This window comes from Pipistrellus kuhlii, unplaced genomic scaffold (assembly GCF_014108245.1).
Source record: "Pipistrellus kuhlii isolate mPipKuh1 unplaced genomic scaffold, mPipKuh1.p scaffold_m20_p_1, whole genome shotgun sequence".
Classification (NCBI taxonomy): Eukaryota; Metazoa; Chordata; class Mammalia; order Chiroptera; family Vespertilionidae; genus Pipistrellus; species Pipistrellus kuhlii.
This window is the reverse complement of record NW_023425404.1, coordinates 55,421,099-55,439,066: the sequence shown is the minus strand read 5'-3', so window position 1 is coordinate 55,439,066 and position 17,968 is coordinate 55,421,099.

Below are 17,968 nucleotides of genomic sequence, written 5' to 3'. Positions count from 1 at the left end.
GAACCTACAGCCAAAAATAATCTACCCAGCAAAGCTATCACTCAGAATCAAAGGACAGATAAAGAGCTTCACAAATAAAAAAAAGCTAAAAGAGTTCATCACCACCAAACCAGAATTATATGAATTGCTGAAGGAGGTTATTTAGGAAGAGGAAGAAGATAAAGATAAAAATTATGATCAACAAATATCAACAAGTGAATCTAAAAACCAAGGGAATTTAAAAATCTGATGAACATTATTAACGGGTGAATATAATAGAATCAGAGGTATGGAAGGGGAGTGGACTGACGATTCTCAGGGAAAAGGGGAGTGGGGGTGCGGGAAGAGACTGAACAAAAACTGTACACCTATGGATGAGGACAATGGGGGATGGGGAAAGGACAGAGGGTGGGGTGGGAACCTGGTGAAGGGGAGCAATTGAGGGGGGGAAGAGGATCACATTTGTAATAATCTAAACAATAAAGATTTATTAAAAAAAAAAAAAAAAAAGAATCACAAAAGGAGCAACTGTCCACACTTGGAATGAAGTAACTCAGGGAAAATGGAAAACATAATGCTGTGTATCTTCTGATTGCCCCTCTGGATCTGCTCTCCATCCTTCTCTAACCCATTCTGTACCCTGAGGCTGAGTTGTACAAACTAAATCCTTGCTCTCAGGCTTCTGGCTGGGTTTGTTCAAGGAAGAAATTAGAGGTTGGGAAGGAGGAGTCTGAGGTTAGGGTATTTATTCCCCCAGTTCCCTCACCATAGAATTAAGACTTACTGGCTGCATCCCCTGATCCAAGGTCCCAGCATCTGCCAAAAAGAGCTCCATTTGGCACGTTTGGTACATTCTGATAGCAGGCCCCCTTCCTTGCCTCTTTATTATGGAAATGGCAATGGGAATCCAGATTCCAGACCGGGGCTGCTACACCGCATTGACCCTTTTGTAAGTTGGTCTTTTATTAAATTCTCTTCAAATATCCCAGTGGAGCATTTATATGCTTCCTGCTGGGAACCTGGTTAACACACCACTTCGTTTTAATTGTTGTTAACTGATCAGATGGAGATAAAATCATACAGACCATAAGAATCCACTTCAGGAACTGATTCCCATGAACACATCCCAGGTAACCAAGACCCTGATGCAAATAAATGAAATTTTCATCACCCAAAAAGTACTCTCATGTTCCTGAAGAGGCAACCCCCGGATTAAACCACAAAATGGAATGAGGAAAGTCAAGTACAAGTTTGGGCTGACTAAAGCGAAATGAAACAAACAGAAAGACTCATAGAATTAATAACTATGTGTATTACTTATTAGTAATAAGTACAATAGTTATTGGCAGTAGAGTACCAGAAAAATGGGAGAGAGAAAGTTGATAAATGACTTGAGTTTCTAAAATCATCTAAAAAACAAAAACAAAACAAAAAAGGAGATATACATATTACTATATGTAACCATAAAAAATAAAAATAAATAAACAAATAAAATCATCTGGAATGCAAGGCTCAGGTTTTTAGTTTTGCATAACAGGTTCGGGTAAACTTGAGGGCTTTATTTAATGTAGACACATATTACATATTGTCTACCACAGGACTTTGTCATACTGAAGATAGATGATTGAACTAGAGAAAGGTACCTGGTATCTCTAATTATTAGTGATCTGGTCTGGCATGGGGCTTCTAACCAATGATGGCACTTCAACCATGGAAAGATCCTGGTGGATCATTTCAAATAAACATTCTTTCTTGGATATTTTAAAGGAAATCTCAGTGCAACTCACTGGATAGCAGAATAGCACAGAGACTTTAAGGTAGTGTAAACTATAACGACTAACCAGAGCTGTGAGTTAAGCAGTAGAGAAAGGGGTTATGTGGTAGAGGAGCCATATTAGAAAATGGCTTAACCAAATGGTTAAACATCAGTCCAAAAACATTGGTTAAGAGCAATGGTTAAGCACCAGGCCATGTCCATTTCTAAGGATATGAAATATAGAAATTGCTTCAGAGTAACACAAGATACTGATGGATCTTCTGTTAGAACTACAGCTACTGTTTTATCCTGAACAACACCCCCATTTTCTATGAGGCCTGGATGGGTGGGGGATAAGATTATTTTTTATATAATAATCTCCCAATAATTGAAGAAACTTGAGTTTAATCTCTATTTCTAACCAACTGAAAGAGCCTAGCAAACTGCAAGGAAGATTTATCAGATTAAGAGAGATCATAAGACGTAGGTCCATGAGTCTTCAAATCTGTTTGGGAGAAACTAGTGTTATTTCCCTAATGTCTTCAAATAGGTCTGAATGGGGAAAACTCCAATAAAGAGATTGCTGAATCGTTGGTTGGTTGTGATTTCTAGCCATAAACTCCTCCCAAGCTGTAACACTTGGCAACCTATGCAAGGAGTTGCAGGGGGTTCACGGAGAGGGCCTGAACTTGTGCCTTAGTCTAGAGTGTGGGTAGTGTTACTAACAATTTTAAAGGGGTAACACAGAAGCCTTTGAAGAGAGAAGGTGACACAAGCTGGAAACAAGATTGGAAAGGGAGACATAAACTGCCTTACATGAATAAATGCTCATTCATTCAAACATTGACAAACACTGTGCTATGAAATACAAAACAAAACAAAACGATATAATTCTGCTCTTAGGGAGCTCATAGAGTAACCTGATAATTCTGCACTGATTTTACTATTAGCAACAACTGCAGCAAGGAAGCCCACAGATGTAGTTTGTACAGCTTAGCCTCTGGGTAGATATCAAGTTAAAAAAAAAGATAGAGAGCAGATCTACAGGGGCAATCAGAGGATATATAGCATGGTGTGTTTGTGTGTGTGTGTGTGTGTGTGTGTGTGTGTGTGTGTGTGTTAGATAAGCCATTCAACACTTACACATGCTATGTAAGTAGTCAGCAAATGCGAGTAGTTATTCATATAATTATTGTCTTATTATAGACCATTTTGATTTTTGTTGTTCCTTTGTCCCCCTCTTCTTGAGAATTCCTCTCTGGCAAATATTACTGGCTAGATATCCAATAGCCATCACCCTTTTCCTTGTTCTCTAACAGAAGTCTAATTTCTTTTTTTCTAGAGCAGAAACATATTAGGATTGATCTTCCAAAACAAAGCCTTCCTAGTCATTCTCTTAACCTTTGTAACTTTTCAGTTTCCCAAGATTCTTTGCAGTCAGGAGTTACCATGTGACACAAGTCTAGCCAGTGATATGGCAGAGCATGTCTGCTGGGAACACTCTTTTGCTCTGTCTCCTTACAGGTATTAGGGGTTGATATAAGAGCTTCTATAGGTACTTTATGACCATGAGATGAGAAGCACAAAGAAGGATGACCCATGAGGTAAAAGGCTGGAAAGATCCTGGATCTCTGATGACATTTTTAGTACTCTGAATAACCCCCTACCTCCAGTATCCTTGGCGAGCAAATAACAAATGCCCTTTCATTTCAATCCTTCTTTAATAAGTTATTCTGTCATTTACAGCTGATAACAAATTTTCATGTCTTTTAAGAGACAATTTCCCTGCATTGATAATATCTTCTACCTAGTGCAGCACAGTCCAATCCAGGAAGCACTAAACAAGTGACTACTGAGCAACTGAAATGGGCTTAGTTCAAACTGATGTGTCCTATAAGTATAAAACCTGGCTTCAAAAACTTAGCATGTAAGAAAAAAAAATTTTTGTAAATTGTTTGGTATTAATTAAATCATATTTTGAATATATTTAATTAAATGAAATATAATTAAAATTAATTTTATCTGTTTCTTTCTGCTTTTTTAATGCAATTACAAGAAAAGTTAAAAATATGCATTTGGCTCACATATTTCTATTGGACAGCATTATCTAGAATGCAAAGGCTCTGCCTACTAGATGTTTAGTTGTGTTAGGAAAGTAGAAGAGGAAACTACAGATAACTGGCAGTAGTGACTCGCACCATGAGATGGCACCATTTGAAATGTCTTTGTATTCTCTGTATTTCCTAGATTAACTTTCATTTGTATGTATTTGGAGAACAACAACAACAAAATCAAAAGTTGTTACTTCATAATGTACATAATGGGTGTGTTTCACTTTGATTCTTTCTATAACTTCACCAACATTTACAATATTGTTCCTCTTAGGAGTTGAAAGGACATGTGCCTACCCCTTTGTAACTTCTCCATCTTGATGCTACATTAGGCTTGCAGTTCAGAATTGCACCAATGAAGAAATGAAGGGTCTTCCCTTCTCCATTTTCCAACTCTCCTCCTTGGTCTCCTGATTCTCTCTGCATTCCTGAAGACTGGTGGTATCCTACCCTAGGCCTGACCCCACATCAAGTTCCAAGTTTATTTCATCAGAATTTTATCTCTTCACTGCAGCTGATTTCAGTTAAGTATACAAAAGAGATAACCAACTCAGGGTGCCTTTAGGCACGAAAATTTCCTTCAGGAATGTTTGCATTTTGCATTTTTAAAACAGATCTCCGTTTAACCCTCCTGATTTATCCATTGTTCCTGTCATAGCTAAAATGAATCCAAGCAGTAGAGTGGAAATGGTTTAGTGGAGCAGGTCATGTCCATTAGCTGAAATGGGATTAGCTCTTACCAATAGACCTATCTATGCATGATGCTGTTCCTGCCAATGAAAATGCGTGCATCCACTTAATGCCCCTCTTAGTCCATTCAGGCTGCATTCATAGACTGGGTAGCTTATAAACAACACAATTTTATTTCTTACAATTCTGAAGGCTGGAAAATCCAAGATCAAGGCACCAACAGATTTAATGTCTGATGAGGGCCTGCTTCTTAGTTCATGTGCTATGTCTGCACATGAAAGAAGGGCAAGGGAGCTCTCTGGGTTTTCTTTTTAAGGATTCTAGTCCCAAAGGCTCATCTCCAAATACCATCACAATGGCAATTAGGTTTCAGCATATGAATTTGGAGATGAACATTTAGACTAAAGAAGCCACAGGCTTATATGACAAAGGAATAAGTACTAGGTCCTTTTTATATCATTTGAATCCATGAACACTCTCTAATCTTTACCATTACACACAGAAAAATAGGTTGATTAAATATTTATAAAATTAGTGGGGCCATAGGGAGAGTAGTGAGAAAACAACTGAAACTAGGTTTGAGGTTTGAATAGGAAAAACATAAAATTTAATAGCTTCCTAAGAAAGACAAGGAGGGAACAAATGGGTGGGAAATTCTTCCAAAAGATATAGATAGTGTTCAATTTTAGATCTTGTGCTACTCCTATCAACAACATAAAATCAAGTTGAACATTTCAGCAGCATATACAATTCAGTTAATGAGAAAAATATGCAAGCAGTTGAGCAGCTGTCTTCTAGACACATTTTAATGTATGGATCTGGAAATCATCCCAAATTCTCAGGCAAAACCAAATCAATCAAAAAGCCATTTGGGTTATCTTACCATACATCAACAAGGCAGTCCTATTTTCAAAAAGTAGCATCCTTTGGATCCAAAAGACTGCCTCTTGCGTTTTCCTTTATTGTAAGAGAAAAGCCACTGGGCCTAGAATCTTGATTCAGCCATCTCACTAACTACATTGGTATTGAATAAGTCACTTCACCTTTCTAAAAATATATAATAGTTTAAGGTCTCAGCTAAGCCTAACCTTAATGATATGATTTTCCTGATAAGTCTTCTAACTTGTGCTAATAGCCATTATACGTTTTTTAATTGTATAACTAAAAGGATATGAGGGGAAGGATAAACAAAAGGTAAGTTAACATGTTTATGCCTAATCTATCTAAGATCTATCTAGAAAAATCTATGCCAAAATGTTTAAAGTGTTACTATCAAATTGGTGGGACTGAGAATGAATTTGTTCTTCCCAGGTGTGAGAAAGTCTTTACTGAAGGATGGGATGATAAAAGGAACTTATTTCGGTGTAGTAAAGTATTTGGTCTTGCTCAAAGAAAACATCTGATCTATGCCCTTGGCTTCTGAAGATAATCTTTGGACCCTCCAGATAGGAGTATCTTGTCTGGAGTTACCAAGTCATACTGGATAGTCTAACAATGCAGTTTAGGCAAGGGCATGACCATGTAGTATTTGAGGAAGGAGGAGGGGAAATGGCAAAACCTGCAATATAATTTAGAGTGGGAACTGTAGGCCATGTAGTATCAGTTGTCCTGGAGATTGCGGTCCATCATGTGGGCAATGATTGAATCGTACCCATGTAATGGAGGCCCAATAAGAACTCTGGACACTAAGACCCAGATGAACTGTTCTGGTTGGCAGTATTCCATGCATATTGTCACACATTGAATCCAGCAGACTAATGTGTCCTGACTCTACAAGGAGAGGACAATGGAAACTCCCGGTATGAAGTATGTGCCATATAAACTCCTTTTCTTGGCTGATTTTAATCTGTATCGTTTCCTTATAATAAATCATAACTGTGAGTATAATAAGTTTCAGTAAGTTCTATGAGTCCCTCTAGTGAATTATCAAATCTGGGGATGGTTTATTGGACCCTACAAACTTGCAATTGATATCAGATGTGAGGACAGCCCTCTGCTTTTGACCTAAACTATCTGCAACATTATAGTAATAAATTTTTTTAAAATTAAAATATAAGCTGGATATTCTTTCTAAAAATCTTTGACCACTTCCCACAAAGCAGACAACAGCCTCCGAAAATGCTCATTATTTGTTCTTCCTCGTTCTCTTCTATCACTCTACTTTGTGTCTACTCTTCTCTCCCAAAGAAATTTTTGTTTATTTGTAATGAGAGTCATTTTTTTCTATATCTCTTAATTTTTAATTCTTACACTTCCATTTAATTGGAATCTTATTTTCTTTTAAGAGTTATCTGAATTTATTCTAGTTGTTTATGTGTATATTCAAATTTTTCTATCATGAATATATATATTTTAACAAAAAGGTAACCTCCTCCAAACCTGTCCCACATATTTTCCAATCTTCACACAAATTCACACATAAAAATATAACTATCCAATCAGAACAATTAAAGGAGTTTATATTTGACAGTTTTTTAAATTTTTTTTTAAATTTTGACATTACTGCTATAGCTTACATCCCAACTTCTAATCCCCAAAAATTGTTCCTTGCTTTCGAAATTCTCTTTAAATTTTGCCTGAGAAACTCTTCACATCTTGCCACCTCTATCTTTCTTCTCTATATCTACTGTCTTCTTTTCTACTAGTTATTCTCTATCCTTTTCTAAGTAAATCCTGCTTTCTTATTTATTTTATTTTCCTTCTCACAAAATGCCTCCAGTATGTCTTATACAGTAAGTGAAAATGAAAACCATCTACACCCACACAGCTTACTGACTATATTAACAAGACTTAACTATTCCAATATGTTTAACAACATAACTATATAATTCTAGGAAGTCTGTCCAAAAATAAATAAAAGCTACAAAAAGCTACTCTTCATTTCAGTAACCTTCTGAAATATCAATGATTTTTTCAATATTAAATGTCAAAAGATACTATACACCCTAAAACCCTTGAACTCCCTCTTCAATATCCTCACCTTGCTATGTTTACCAATCCTAGACTATTATATCATGACTCTTATCTAATCCAAACTAAGCCCCTGTAATGAAAGACCCACCTTCATCTAGGTAGGTCTTCAAAAATGTCTTTACCCTCCCTCTTTTGAGGTTCTATTTTAACTATAAAGGATAAGTTTTCCCTTATCCTGGTAACAAACTCAGTTTTGTAATATCACAGATAATTTTGGTAACATTTTAGGAAACCAGCCTTTGACATAAGGCCCAATAGTAAAGACAAAATAGCCAGCCACAATTTTTCTTTGTGATTAAGTATTTATATGTGTGCTTTTGTTAGCCAGAGCAGCAGGACATGTGTTTCAGGATGATAGGAAAGAGAAAGAAATATACAGAGGTATCCTACTTTAAACTTGATGAGGCTTCTACGCCAACGTATTACTTGACTCTTGTGCCAATGTTCTGTGGCAGACAGAGCATATATTGGGGTCCTTATTGTAAAGATGGAAACATTAGACCCATAGAGGTTAAATAAGCTTAAGACTTGGGACACATAACATGAAACAGCTAGCGGAAAATTCTAATGCTGGAGTCAGCAAACTGCATCCTGTAGGCTAAATCTGGCCCCATGGCCTATTTGTGTAAATAAAATTGTATTGGAACACAGCCACATCCATTTGTTTGCACAACAGTCTATGGCTGCATTAATGCTACAACAGCATTGTTGAGCAACGCTAACAGAAACCATATGGCTACCAAGCCTAAAATACTTACTAACTGGCCCTTCACATAAAAGTTTTACCAACCTCTGTGCATAAAGTTAACTCCCAAATAAATGGAATAAAATGATTAAATTTTAATGGCCTTAAATATATTAATCAGGTAGCCTTTCATAGGTCAAAAGGATATTTGATAAAATGAAACAAACAAACAAACAAAAAAACAACTGCCAGGTTCTAAGGTTTCTAAAGATAATAGGAAAGTAGTTCTCAACCCAGATACCAATTGCTTTGATATTGGAAATTTAAATTGTGTTGGTAAAGAATGATCATTCAGCTAGCACTGTAGGCAACAGCCTATACAGCAACAAATAGAAACATACATAAATATAGTAATAAAACTATTGTTGATGAAATTTCTACTTTAAAGGCTTAGACTTCAAGCCTTAGAGCACATGTGTCAAACACAAGGCCCGCGGGCCAAATCCGTCCCGCCAGGCCTTGCAATGTGGCCCGCACCGCGCTGTCATCACTGCACTCCGCTGCGTTTCCATCACAATGACAGTTTATGACTGTTCAGTAAACCATTCGGCCCACGATTTAGGCTGGATTTTAGATTTTGGCCCCTTCTCTGATTGAGTTCAACACCCCTACCTTAGAGCATCAAAAAACATTAAGTAAACTCTATAATTTGCTGAATCAGCAATAGCTGAGAAAGAAAAGCAGTCTGACATGAGTAGGCATGGATTATCAGGAAACACATCAGCAGCTCAGTGGATAATAAAGGCAGCTTTCCTGGAACTCACAGAATGAGTTATGTCTGCTTTTCCACTTTCCTTCTGCAGCCTGAAGACAGGCCTCTGCATGGATCCACCTGCCTCCAGGCTTGCTCCTCCAGAGTCTCCTCTCCAACGAAGTGATTCTTTTACAATAGCACGTGCTTAGAACCCTCCAATGAGCTAATCAAGCTCCAAATTCAGGGCCCCTCACTTACACTGGGCCTTTCCAAGCCCCTGGGGGAGGTCTGGCAATGTATTCACATGGTTATTTTGTTTTCTTCATTTGCATATCAGAGATATTTTAAACATACTGTTCATTTTTTATTTCTCCTCTGCTATAATTCTCTTTGAGTCATGTGGTGTCAGAATAGGCCCAGGCACTTTGGGATTTAGTTAAGAAGGTGAATTAGCGAAGCATTCAGTTTGAGCTAGTGGGATATATTATTGTGGTTCACAGTTAATTGGAGGTAAAATTTTTGCTGGCATGTGAATGGCTGCCAGGAATACTTCTACTATCCTCCATACCAGCATCCATTGTGACATTAAGTTCTGGGCTAGAGGTCATAGACAGGAACTTGTCTTCATCACACCAGAAATACATCTCTCAGCAGAGAACAAAGGGTTCTGTATGGAGCCTGAAGCTAGTCTATGGAAAATTCTTACAAATCTTACTTATGTAAGAAATAAACTTTAAAAAAAGGTTTCCCCAAATTTGACAACAATCCTAAAAATGTATGTGGCATTACCAATAATAAGTTGTGAAAGTAAAGAAAAATTTCCTATGCTATAAATAAAATATAAATTTTGACCAAACAAACAGAAAGATTAAATTATTGTGCTATTCCTTCTATAGAAAATAACATTACAAAATAATATTTAAAGAGGCAATAAAAAAGATTTTACCTAAAAATAATGAAAGGAAAAAAATAATGCAGAGGGGTGTCACAGTTATTATTTTTATTTTGTGATGTGTGTGATGTAGAGAAGGGGAAAAACTTTTCCTTTACTCTTCTAGGTTCTGCCCCTTGGGCCCTAGAAATTAAATGGACAAAAGACAGAGTAACAAGAGAAAAAGTGCTTAGTAACAGGAGCAACGCAATGCTCACAGAAGAAACACAGTGATGAGTATTTCCAAGTCATGGTTAGAACCTGGGCCTTAAATGGCATCTTAACAAAGAACAATAAGTTTGTAGAAAAGTGACAAGGCAAAGGAAAAAGGGATGTTGGTACTTAGGAATGGCAAACTTGGGGAGATAAAATATAGGGGAAAGTAATCAAAAATAAGAATTGTGTTAGTAAGGTTTGCTATTTTGATTCCTCTCTATCTCTGTGATAATAAGAGTCTCTTATGTTTGAGAGTCATTTTGATCTACCTGATAAGAGAGCAGAGATTCAGAAAGCTTCTCTCTCCCTCTCTCTCTCTCTCTCTCTCTCTCTCTCTCTCTCTCTCTCTCTCTCTCTCTCTCCCTCTCTCCTGCTGTTTCTCATTGTCTTCAGCTCAAAATAATCCTTATGCCCAATGTGGGCATATCCTGATCCCCTGCATTGGTATTTGTCACTGTTTAAAATTGATTATTACTTGTGATTTCTAACTATCTAGGTTTGTAGCTAATTTTGTGTAGAAAGCCCCCCCCCCCCCCCCCCCCCCGCCCCAGGCCTAAAGTTTCAAATCCCACAAATCCTGGATGCACCTTTAAATCATAGAGTTTAATATAATCCTATATAATAAAAGCCTAATATGCAAATCGACCCATGGTGGAGAAACAACTGCTCCGCAGGGGTTAGGGCCACTGAGCAGGCAGCACCAGGCCAGCCAAGACAGATGCCAGGAGGTAGGGTTGGAGGGGGGGAAGCAGCAACCAGTGGCAGCAGACAGGTGATTGGGGGGTGGGGGTGGCCGTTCTCTTGCCAACACCATCCCCCAATTGGCCTACCCATTGCCTCCTGCAAAGGGAGGCCAGACTGTCAGACATAAGTCAGACATCCCCCAAGGGCTCCCAGACTGCAAGAGGGCCAGGCTAAAGAACCTCTATACCTTCCTCCCCTCCTCCAGTGCGTGGATTTTCATGCACTGGGCTTCTAGTGACCTTACAATTAGCCTGGATAGTCCTGCAAAACAGGGTCCTGCTATTCTGCTTCTCTCCAGCACACCCACCCTCCCTCACTCCATTCAAGCTGTTTCAGACACTCGCTATTCTTAGATTATGCCAAGCACATTCCCACTGCAGAATTTTTGCACTGGCTGTTTCCTCTGCCCAAGAAAGATATCACCATCACTTTTCTCTTACTTTATTCATGCCTCTGCCTAACAGAGCCTGATTACCATTGGTTATGATTGTAAAAGACCACTGCCCTTCACCTCCCATCACTTTCTGTCATCTTAATTTCCTTTAAATCAGCACTCAGTGCATTAAGTAGTTATTTGTTTATCACAACAAATGTAATGAATGTAATCTTCAATGAAAGAGAGACTGTTCACTGCTATATCCTAGGTTCTAGTGCAATTTCTGGCTTATATTTGGAACAAAAAAGTGGATAAGTGAATGGAGTTATTAATTTCTATGAATTTAAAATATATTTTATTGATTTTTCACAGACAGGAAGAGAGAGGGATAGTTAGAAACATCGATAGTTAGAAACATCCTGGGGATGTTCCCGCAACCAAGGTACATGCCCTTGATAGGAATCGAACCCGGGACCTTTCAGTCCGCAGGCCGACGCTCTATCCACTGAGCCAAACCGGTCCTGGCTAATTTCTATGAATTTAAAGGGATTAGTAGCTCTCTCCTAGGCTCATTGCAGTTTTATTTACAATAGCCAAGATATGGAAGAAACCTAAGTAGCCCATCAATGGACAATTGTATAAAGAAGATGTGGTACACATATAATGAAATATTATTAGGCCATAAAAAAGAATAAAATCTTACCATTTGCAACAGGGATGAATTAAAGGATATTATTCTAAGTGAAATAAGTCAGACAAAGATAAATACCATATGATCTTACTTATATGTGGGATCTAAAATTAACAAATGAACAAACAAAACAGAAACAGACTTATTGATATATAGAATAAACTAATGGTTGCCAGATGGGAGGAGGGTTAGGAAGGTGAGTGAAAAAAATGAAGGAAGTAAGAAGTAGAAATTGGTAGTCACAAAGTAGTCATGGGAATATAAAGTACAGCCTATGGAATATAGCCCACAATAATACAATAACTATGTATGGTGCCAGATCTAAGGGGGGATCACTACATAAATTATATAAATGTCTAACCGCTGTCTTATACACCTGAAAGTAATATAAAGCAATATCTAATGCCAACTCTAATTGGAAAAAAAATTTAAAAACAGTTTAAAAATAAAGGTATTAGTAATAAATGCAAGACCAGATTGTGGCCAGACCTTATTCTATTGCAATTTGCTATGCATGATTATATACTTTAATAAACTATAATTTATTGCAGAGCACAGATTTAGTTCTTTTTTTTAGGAAACATAATTTCATATAAAGAGGCCAAATAAACATCCTTTCAAGTATTCCTGAGAACTATGCAGGCTCAGTTATGATATTTTTACCAAATAGCCAAGTAGCACCCGATGGAAGCCCATATCTTTGGGTGGTAACATCCATTTTACAATATCTCAATCTGGTAGTACAAACTGCATTTTCAAATGTTCTTAAAACAATGTCTTATTTCTCATGTAATTAAATATAAAACTTCACAGCATACACGCTGGAAGAAGTGTCAGAGATCACCAGGCCTGATGGTTCTCACGCCAGCTGTGTATTTAGAGGACCCAGGAGGTAGTGCACCTGCGTTTGGAGGTGGAGCGCACATAGCTATTCTCAGCTTGGAATGCCATGCAGCCTTCCCGGCTCCCCAGTGCTTGGGAACTACGGAGATTGTTTGGTCCTCTTATTTGTGTTTCACAAATAGTGAAACTAACGTTTATAATTTAGATGGAAAATGGAGAAAAAGGATCCAATGCCATATGAGACAGAACATATAAAATCACCTGGAAAACTTTGATTCCAAGAGCTAAGCTACTAATTAATTAAATTAGAATATCTAGGTGAGACCTGTTTCTATAAAGGCCACAATGAGTGTAATGTGTAGCCAGGATTGAGGAACCCTCATCTAGAAAAGAATTTCAAGAGACAGATAAATGATTATTCTTCTCCTCTTAGGCACTTCCTAGTTTCTGCATCTTAAATATTGTCACAAAGCAACTTGCAGCTATCCCATTCTACTGACATACTATAGCTGAGAATCTTGGGTTGTAGAGAGAAGCTTGCCCAAGTTCAAATAATTAGAGAAAGTCTTAGAACCTGAACCCAGGTATATCATTTTGATAGCTGGTGCCATTTTTACTACATCAAAATCTTCTAATTTATTGTACTTCACTCCATAAGCAAGTCTGATAGACTCTTATTCAACCTTCTGTTCACACTAGGGCTTCTGCCGTGAATCACAGACAGAACCAGCTACAGATCCAATTAAAGGGTGAGCTAGCTAAGCAGCTTCAGGATATCAATCTACAGTAATATTTCCCAAACTTGCCTGGTAAGGAAATGTTAATAATGCAAATTCACAGGTCTCTCCGCTGAAGATTCTGACTCAGTAACTCAGCACAGGACCTTGGAATATGTAAGTTTAACCAGGGCTGCAGCTCAAAGATATGCTCTTCTCCAACAACCTTTGGATAGATGACATTTTATCCTTCTTAACTCTGATTTCCACATTAGGACTCTGCATGAGTAGTCAACAAACTTTTTCCATATCAGGTCTGATAGAAACAGTTTAGGCATAGCAGACCATGTGGTCTCATTATTACTCAACTTGCCTTTGTAGTGTGAAAGCAGCCATACCTAATACCATGAATGGGCGTGGCTATATTCCAATACAACTACCGTGTTTCCCCGAAAATAAAAGATGCTCCGAAAATAAGACCTACTTACAGTTTTCCTCCTGAGTGAAATATAAAGCACCCCCCAGAAAATAAGGTCCCCCCCTCCCCCAGGCTCTGTCTCAGAATGCTATTGCTAAACATGAGAGATTTGGTCCACCGATTCTGAAAGAAATGGGGTCACAAGAAATTCACCAGGAAATTCAGGAATTGGATTGTTATGATGATGTTCCAGAAGATGATGACATGATGGTCATTGAATAAATGAGTAAATTCTTGATACTGTAGGATTCACAGTTTGTCTGGTTTGTGTTGACAACTACCGTACTACCGTACCGTATACAGGTAATAAATTTCCTTTATTTTCATTTAACAATAAATGTGTACCATATTCTTCTTCATAGAAAAATAAGACATCCCCTGAAAATAAGACCTAGCCCATCTTTGGGAGCAAAAATTAATATAAGACACTGTCTTATTTTCAGGAAAACAGGGTATTTACAAAAACAGGTGGAGCAATTGTCTTGGTCCATACATTATAAATTTCCTGCTTTATCACTACCAAAATGTAAGTTTATAATTATATCATTTAAACATATCTACTTACAAAAAGTAAAAGCAAACAAAAACTAACAGTGACTCAAACAAATGAGGATTTATTTTATGTCACATAACAATTTAGACTTAAATGTTTGCTCATGCTAGTTTAGCAACTTAATATCTCGGAAGTGGCAGCATCTGTCTTCAGAAACCTCTAGAAGAATTCTCTTTATACCTTGGCTAGATTTACCTACACTAAGTTTCTGGCTAAATTTACTATCTCTGAAACGAAGGGAACACTGCCCAAAATATGTGTGTGTGTGTGTGTTGGGTGAGAGGATCGTACAGAGATCTAATAACAAGGAATAAACCTGGGTAAGTAATGCTTTTATTACCTAACTAATAGTATCTGCCACAGCCCATCTATTTGGCAATCTAATTTACAACCACAACCTCTTTTTCTACAAATGCAGCTTATGTAAGTAAACTCACCTCCTCCTTGAGAGAGAAAAACCACAAATTCACATCTAGCTACTATACCCAGGTGCAAATCTAGGATTTCTAGATGATGCTCAGTTTTCTTCGTTTGGTCCAGAGACATCTTCTTAGAGATTTGGAAGTTTCCTCTAAAGAATAAGTTATCTGCCTCCAACACATCTAATACACAAATGGTGGGGAAAGACTAAATAACTAGTTAACATTTAGTATCAGAAGCTCTGTCCTGTTAGAAAGGAATAGTGATAAATGCCTGTCCTCTCAATGAAGACATTTCCTTGGTTAGTCAATCTGACAGTTCCTAGTTCTGTCTTTCTTCCATCGCCTCTGTTCTTCCCAATAGCAAGATATTCTTTAATCATCATTTTCAATGCCTATATCTGAGTGAGCACTCAGGAGAAAATTCTTTTCTAATTTAAGCAACTTCATGTTGTACAAGTTTAAACACCTAGTGATTGCCTTTGAGGTTCAACCATTATAAGCAGTTTTTGTTGAGGCTTGCATTATTTTTAACAAAGTTTCTCTCAAAAAATGTAGCTGTTTCCATCCATTTGCTTCTGGTCAATTCCTTGTATTAGTAACCAAAGTGAAAGTTTTTGCCTAGACATAATCTTTGACTAAGAATTCTTCTTTCTCTGCTGCTAGATCCCCAGATCTCTGGCGCTGAACATGCACAATCAGGTCTTTGTGGAAGGAAGCTCCAGTTTTGCCAGTCTTTAGGGGGCCACTTTCTCATCTGTGCTTATTTTACCTTGGGTACCAAACACAATTTTTCCAACCTTGCATGAATATAAATTATGGGACTGTTCATTTAGATTGGAGGCCACAATGAGAGTAGCTTTCTTAGCAAAATCATACTTCCTTTCCTCTGCTTAGAGATTACCTATCTAGCCTAACCTTGCCTCTCCTAATAGGATTTCTTTGCTTAAAGTAAGCCAACATACATAAACATCCTATGTTTTTCCTTCCATTTTCCATGCCACTGCAACCTCTGTCAACATGTGGTCTGTGTTCTAAGATATATCAGGCAACTGGTTATTTAAATGTTTTGCCATGCCCAAGGTTTCCAGTCTAAGATAATCCAGTCCACAGTGCCTACTCTGACCTACCTTTTACAGTGTGTTACTTGCAGCATTCCACTTTCAAGGCCCAAATTCTTTATCAGTTAGATATTATTTCCGTTGTAAATTATTAAAACTCAGTTAACCATAGTTTAAACTATGGTTATTTTTTAAATATGCTATTTAATTTTTTTTTAATCTCACATGATCAATCTAGATGTGAGCATTAGCATTGGTTCAAAGACATTATGGCCTTGGATCAGCATCTCGTTGATCCTTTTCACCTCTTCCTCATGTTTACAAAATGGCTGCAGACATCATCACACCACATCCAAAGACAGGAAACAGACAGCACAGTCATGCAGAGCATTTTCCTTCAATTTCTGTTGCTTATATCAAGAAGCAAAATCCGCCCTAGCTAGTTTGAATAGAGCACCAGCCCACAGATTAAATGGTCTTCGGTTCGATTCCAGTCAAGGGCATGTACCTCAGTTGCAGTCTTAATTCTTAGTTGGGGTGGGTACGGGAGGCAATCAGTCAATGTCTTTCTCTCACAACAATGTTTCTCTCTGTCTCTACTCTTCCCTTCCACTGTCTCTAAAAATCAATGTAAAAATATCTGGTGGGGATTAAAAAAAAAAAAAAAAAAAAGAAGAAGAGGATTAAAAAACAGAGGAAGAAAATTCTTCCAAAGCCTCCGAACAGACTTTTAGTTAAATCTCATGGGCCAGAATTGGATCATAACCCCTCAATCCATGGCTGGGCCTAATTCCATAAAATTAAAGAATCTTTATTGGAAAAAAAAAAATTGATGTTCTGTTAGCAAAAAAAAAAGAGGGAAGGTAATATCTTTGGGTTGTCAACTAATAGTATCTGTCATAGCACTGTCCCTACAAAGTTGGCAGGAGCTTCAAGTGAAATTTTTTAAAAATAAAAATAAGTAAAACCTCCTCATAAAGCTTTTCTCATGCACTGCAAAATGCTGGATGCCACTATAGACTGACCCCAAACAAGCTTACTAGTTTTCTATTGCCACATAACAAATTACCACAAATTTAGCAGCTTAAAACAACACCCATTTATTATCTCAGAGTTCTGAGGTCAGAGGTCCGGGTGGTGTTGACTGGTTTCTCTGCTTAGGGTCTCAGGATGCTGAAATCAAGGTTGGGCTCTGGAGGGGAATCCATGTACATGTTCATTCAGATGGTTGCCAGAATTCAGATCTTTATGATTATAGGACTAAGGTTTTACCTTGCTGCTGTCAGCTGGGGGTTTCTCACAAACTAAGGGCTGATATCTGGTCCTGGCATGTGGCCTCTTCCATCTTCAAAGCCGGCAATGATATATGTCAAATCCTTATCGTGCTTCTAATTTCTTCCTTTCTTCCACCCTCCCCCTTCTTCCTCACCCTCCCACCAGAAGAAGGGAGAGAGAAAGAAACATCAATCAGTTGCTTCCTGTACACACCCTGACCAGGGATCAAACCCACAACCTGGATATATGCCTTGACCAAGAATTGAACCTTCGGTGCACAGGATGATACTCCAGCCAACTGAACCACAGAGGCCAGGGTTGTGCTTCCAGTTTTTGTTTTTGTTTTGTTTGTTTGTTTTTCTGCAACCACCTGGAGAAAACTGGTAAATGGTAATAGGTTAGATCAGGCTCACCCTGATAATCTCTCTATTTTACAGCCTATTGATTTAATCACCTTAACTCCATCTGCAAAATTCCTTTTTGCCATGTAAAGTAGCATAATCACCAGGGCAACTCCAGGGGTACAAAGGTGATGAGGGCCATCTTGGAATGCAACTTACCACACAAGCTCTTACAGCTAAAGTTCTGAAAACAAATCATTTTTGATTAGTGCCATCTACTAGGAATTACCTAATTATTTTATTATCTGATTTTAAAATTCTTAAATTGTCTCTGAAGAAGGTATCTGTTTTTTGAAAATTACAAAATAAAGCTACA